This window comes from Miscanthus floridulus, chromosome 8 (assembly GCF_019320115.1).
Source record: "Miscanthus floridulus cultivar M001 chromosome 8, ASM1932011v1, whole genome shotgun sequence".
Taxonomy (NCBI): domain Eukaryota; kingdom Viridiplantae; phylum Streptophyta; class Magnoliopsida; order Poales; family Poaceae; genus Miscanthus; species Miscanthus floridulus.
In genome coordinates this window covers 74,891,385-74,898,200 of record NC_089587.1, presented here as the reverse complement: position 1 = coordinate 74,898,200, position 6,816 = coordinate 74,891,385, and positions in this window count along the sequence as shown.

Sequence of the window (6,816 nt, the reverse complement as noted above, 5' to 3'; positions counted from 1 at the left end):
CAAGGATGTCAAGTATATCAAAGTGTCAAAAGAGTGAGCCTCAAGCCGGTGAAGCTCTATTTATAGAGCCCACAAACTGAAGGAACCGTTGGCCCCTTTACTATGCCTGTTTCACACCGACCGGACGCGCCGATCGAATTGACCAGGCACAGCTCCACTAGCGTCCGGTCCCCAGATTGCCGCCATGTGTCACCGTTGTAAAACTCGTTCGTTCGATTCCAACGGTAACTTCCTGATCACTCGCGCAGTTAAATAATGATCGGACGCATAGGTGAAAACGACTTGACACCGCTTCACCTGAGTCCAGTCAACAATAGAGAGACCAAACGTGTCCAGTCAGAGTTGACCTGATGTGCCCGTGCGTTCCATCTACTCAATGGTCTTCTCCGCGCGCCTGCGAGCTCGCGCCAGCATATGTCATCGCTCACCTAACACACCAGCATCGCATCTGATCGTCGCCAACCGCGAGCACCCAACAAGTGACCAGACGCGCAGGTGGCAGCGTCCGATCGCTCCTTGGCCCTCTCGGCCAGCTGTGCCACCTCGCTAAAAATGATTGGACGCGCCGGGGTGAGTCCGAACACCTCGCGGCCAGCGTTCGGTCGTAGACCATCTCCTCCTTTTCTTTTTCTAAGTCCACAACCACTTCGCCCTTGCTTCCAACTTGCTAACCATGAAGTGTAGAGCTTGTGCGCACATGTGTTAGCATTTTACAAGGGACAAAGTTAGCACACTAGGTTCCTAAATGCATATGCAAGAATCATGTCACCTACTGGCACTCGATAAACTGTTTAGCCAAACATTTTCCCTCTTTATAGTATGGCTATCGATCCTAAGTCACTCACACCCTCTATGATGTCTTGAGTGCAAAACAAAAACCTATTTTATACCTTTGTCTTGATCTTCTTGGTTTTTGTTTTTTCTCTTTCTTCATTTCCATGTTGAGTTTGATCATCATCATCTCATGTCCATCTTCAACTCCATGGACCTCACCTTGCTCAATCACTTAGATTGCACCAACCTAACTCATATCACAACTCATGACAAAGGTTAGTGCTAGGTTTCATCAATTATCCAAAACCAAAATAGGGCTTTCACCACCTTATGTAGATAACTATCACATGGTGGATATCTAAGACCGTTATCATATAGTGTGTAGTAGAGGTATCCATAGTCACTAATCCTAGTAATTATGATGACATTCTCATCACATAGATATAATCCAAAAATAGTCTTCTACTCAGTCTAGGCATACACTTCATATCCATAATTTTTATCAAGTCATATGAGGTGAAATAGATTCTTTTATCAGTTTTTCATCCGTGTGCCCAATGAAGTCCCTTGGATCGCTCATCTTGAACAGAGAAAGGAGACAGCAATCCTTTAACATTCAGAGCAAAGAGTGGAAAATGTTTTTAAAACAAGGAATGACATTAACTTAATTTGACGTTGTTCAACTGGTGACATAAAATCCAGTATCTCTTGTGAAGTGGTGGGAGTTATAATAAATTCTTGAATCTAGAAGTAGAGAAGCCTAGGAATAGTAATAGAGCAATGACCATATCTTCTAGTACCAAATGGCATATGATGCACATAACAATGTCACATATGTGAAATTAGAAAGAATACGCCACACATGATAACCTTACATGTGAAAAGTTAGAAGAAATAAACCGAATCAATTCAAAGGTAAACACTTAGATATATTATAATAAACAAGAGATACATTCAAATAAATACTTAGATCACATCTACCCAAAATTTGAATTTTGAAAGGTACTACGTATGTTTAATGAGAAGGGTAACTTAGGCATATCTATTAACTTTTTTAAACACAAGCAAATAGAAATAGTGATTAACCTCTAGTACAATTATTAATTGTGTTAGTGACTGCACCTCACTCATAAATTTTTTTCCATCATGGCTTTTGTTATTATTCACATCCAAGATTGAATTAAGCGCATAATAAATATTAAGACACCTTAAGGGTGATTTAATGTTTATACATATAAAAAGACGAGAAAAATACACCAAAATAAGGATTCATTGTTATATTTGTAGACCAACATGTAACAGTGGAAGACTATTAGAAGTGAAAATTTTAACATGTTGTATTTACACTAAAATAAGTCTATTAGAAGTGACAAATTTAACATGTTGTATTTAAGCTAAAATAAGTGCATAAGCTATCATATAAAGAGTGAAGTATAGAGGATATACACAATGCCTAAAATCAGTGTGTGGAATTTCCAATAACACTTTTAATTGAGTGAACTATAGAGGATATACAAAATGACTAAAATTAGCACGTGGAATTCCCAAGAACATGTTAAAGTTAATTCTCTCAGTGGATGTTTGGTACTAATTGCGAGGATGGTGAAAGAAGGCATGTAAGGGCCCTGTTGAGCTTACCCTATATTCGGCTTTTTTCAGTTGAAACAGTATTTTTCTCTCACAACAATTCAGCCGGAACAGTGTTTTTCAGCCAGTTTTAGCCAAATTTCAGACCAGCGAACGGGACTAGTGCATCTAGTTGAGGCTGATGTCTGATGATGACATCGCTTGGCCGCGGTCGATAAGCGCGCTCCCCTTCATGATGATGTCGGCCAACAATGAAGCGATGGGTGCCACCACCAATCGCTCATGAAGATGGTCGGCCACCCCCATAGAGCTCGCCGAGATTAGGAAGCCAACACTCAGTGTTTTAAGCCCCCTTGTGCTCCACGGTGAAGGCAGTGGAGCAGCACCCGGCTGTAGCAAGCACGCTGCATGGAGAACCGCGAAACCTGACGTCAGGTGCAGGGGATGACAGTCGTTCCCAAAATGGCTGCGCGTTTAGATGCAATTTTTTTTGGTTTTTTTTTTCTACTGTAGTACTTTTGTTTGTATTTGGTAATTAGTATCTAATTATAGACTAATTAGGTTTGAAAGTTTCGTCTCGTGATTTTTTATCCAACTGTGCAATTAGTTTTTTTTTCGTCTACATTTAGGCCCCGTTTAGATCCAAATTTTTTTGGATTTTGGCTACTGTAGCACTTTCGTTTTTATTTGGCAATTAGTGTCTAATTATGGACTAATTAGGTTCGAAAGGTTCGTCTCGCGATTTCTCACCCAACTGTGCAATTAGTTTTTTTTTCGTCTACATTTAGTACTCCATGCATGTGCCGCAAAATTTGATGTGATGGGTACTATGCAAAAAATTTTGGCTTTTGGATGGCATCTAAACAGAGCCTTAGTACTCCATGTATGTGCCGTAAGATTCGATGTGATGGATAATATACAAAAAATTTTGGGATTTAAACATGCCCTAGCTAGTCAGCCATAGGTTGTGATGAGCTAGCCGTAAAGTAGTACTCCCTCCGTTCCATTGAGTTTGTCGCTCGGGAATCGGGATTGTGAGGGGGGCACGGTTTTCCAACGACAAACTCAATGGGACGGAGGGAGTAGTAAAGAGGTGCGCTACCTCCGTCATAAAATAAATGTTAGTTTTTAGAAAATCAAATATTTTTAACTTTGATCAAACATATACAAAAAAAAATATTAATATTTACCGTACATGATTAGTATTATATGATGGATCTTTGAATTTATAATATTATAAATATTTATAATTTGTAATTTATAATTGGTCAGACGTGACATACTAAAAATATGACATCCTTTCAGAATTGCATTTAGCAGGGCAGACCTATCCGCAGGTTAATGATGCGTAGTTCCAGATTGTCTGCTGTATTTTCAGTACCGCTGCTCTCAATTAAGGTTGCAACAGTAGCTATAGTACAGATTGGGCAGGCATGCCTTTGGAGTTTGGAGCAAAGCAAAAAAAAAACATTTGAGAGAAGTGTGTCCAGAAGAGTCTAGTCGTACTAAATATATTTTGCCGTTTGGTTATAGAAAAAAAAAAAGAGGTGTTCCCTTTGTCTAGAGGCCCCTCGTTGGCGGCATTTTATATATTCTTGAGAATCATTGAACACGTCATACATATTTTGGTCGATCTAATGTACAGAGGTACTCCAGATTTTGTGTCCTACTGTCTCAGAAAGAAAGAAAGAAAAAGGAAAAAATAAAAATAGAATGCTTGGAAGATGAGACAAAGCCGTGACAGCGAAACGGAGAGATGCTAGAACGCGCGTGGAAGGTTACTGTGCAGTTGACAAAGGCCACGTTCGGCTTGCTGAATCTTAGTTGAAATTGGCTGAAAAACACGGTTTTGGCTAAAATATTATGAGAGAAAAATACTGTTCCGGCTGAAAAAAAAAGCCGAACAAACCGGATATTGGATAAGCCGAACCGAACGAGTACTGGAGTAGTATAACTCGGCCATCCGAGATTCCTAGGCTGCGTTGAAGGTTCGTTCGAGTATCTAATTCGGGAGCCGATCAACATGTAGCCTGTTCGGTTTGCTGGTTCATATCGTTGCTGGTTCGTGAAGAAGTACTGTTGGCTGGTTTATGTGAGAGAAAAATACTGTTCCGGCTGGAAATTTACGATCGTTTTCCTCCGGCCGAACAGGCCGATGATTCCATACGTTCCGTTCCGTCCGGACACACCTGCACACATAACGACTCAACCGAGTCATCCTCATCCGCTCCTGTGCCGCGCCTTTTCATCCTCAACCCTACTCTGCCGCTCACTCCCTCACCCCCGCACCGGCTCACGAGCCTGCGTGCAAGCTCGCTGCCACCTCCGCCCGTCCGTGCTCCCTCCCTCCGTCTGTCACTCCCTCCTCTGCGAGCTCCATGTGACCCCGCGCTCCCAAGCGACCCAGCTCCCGCTAACCCCATCGGAGATGAGGACGACGGTGACAGCTCCGACAACGTAGGTCGGTCCTTCTCTGGATCTGAGCCCTTTTCCTCCTCCTCATCTGGATTTGAGCCCTCGCCTTTCACCACCTCGATTTTTTTTTTAATTTATAACTTTTTTTAAACAAATTCCAAATCTAACACAGTGGCTTTTTTATTTTCAAATCAAACACTTTTGGCCGCGCCAAAGTCCGTGGCAAGGCTAAAACACGCTGTCGCGCCACATGCATCGGTGCGGCACGATCTACCACGCCGGACAACAATTTCCACTTGGAAATCCTTGCCGCGCCACTGTCCGTTGGCGTGGCAGCACTGTAGCACCGCGCCAGACCGGCGCGACAAGACACCACCTTAGAAAATTGTATCTTTTTCGTACGATCTCGGATGAAGATGATCCTTATATGAAAATTATAGTGCTCAATGAGATCTACAACTTTCTAGTTTTGAGGTTTTTTATTTGAAATTGTTTAGATGCTCAAAAAAAATTAAACGAAGTTTTAGCAGTATATTAATTGCGTACGAGCGCTGTCGTCTTGGAAAAATCATATTGTTCTTATATGGTGTCAAATGGAGATACTTTCTATATGAAAGTTGTAGCCCTCGATGGGATCTACAAATTTGTAGTTTTGTGTTTTTGCATTTGAGATCACCAAGATGCTCAAGAAAAATAATATAAAGTTTCAGCATCGTATTAATCACGTACAATCACTTATCGTCTTGGAAAAATTATATCTTTCTTATATGTTGTCAAATGGAGATACTTTCTTTATAAAAGTTATAGCTTTAAGTGGGATTTACAAATTTATAGTTTTGGGTTTTTACGGTTGAGATCATTAAGATGCTCAAAAAAATAATATAAAGTTTCAGCATCGTATTAATCGCATACAAGCACTTGTCGTCTGGGAAAAATCATATATTTCTTATATAGTGTCAAATTGAGATACTTTCTACATAAAAGTTGTAGCTCTTGACGAGATCTACAACTTTATATATAGTTTTAAGTTTTTCATTTGAGATCGTTATCTTGGGCGCGTGATGTGACTAGACATGTTTAAAACAAACTTGAACAAGTGTTAAATTCCCACGCAGCACAGCCGCGGTACGTGACAAGCTCGAGTTTACAATTCAAATTATACCCAAAGAAATTTAGATCAAATAAATTATTGAGCTTCCAGGGATAGAGTTGAGTCTAGTTCAACACCTGAAAGTTCGAGAAGATCTACAACTTTATAGTTTGATTTTTCCATTTGAGGTCATTAAGATACTAAACAATATTATAAAGTTTTAGCAGTATATTAATTATGTACTTGAGCTTAACGTCTCATAAAAATCTTTTCTAGTGCGTGCCACACATGCTTGATCATTAGTTTAAGAGAAAAGTACCCCTTTTAAGTACAAGAAAATATGTTGAGAGAATACAGTTATAATAAGCGATAAAAGAAATATGTTAAGGTCATAGTTTAATTTCTAAGTTTATTCGATCTCGCCAATTTTACAATTAACGATGTCTATTATTGTGTAACTTTTTTCACCATATTTGCATAAAACTATTATGCGAAGCGACGATAAAAGTATAGTGAGATAGTAATAGTGTATGACTAAACTATCTACCATCGGCCAAACAAATCAATCCATTTTTTTTTGTAGTACTTGAATTCCCGAGTCGACTTTCGATCAGTAATGAGTCACATCGCGCGCCGAAGATAACGACCTCAAATGTAAAACTCAAAACTATAAATTTGTAGACTCCATCGAGGGCTATAACTTTCATATAGAAAGTATCTCAATTAGACGTCATATAAGAAAAATATGATTTTTACAAGACGACAAGCGCTTGTAAGCGATTAATACGATGCTGAAATTTTATATTATTATTTTTAAGCATCTTAATGATCTCAAATGCAAAAACGCAAAACTATAAATTTGTAGATCCCACCGAGAGCTATAACTTTCATATAGAAAATATCTCCATTTGACACCATATAAGAAAGATATGATTTTTTCAAGACGACAA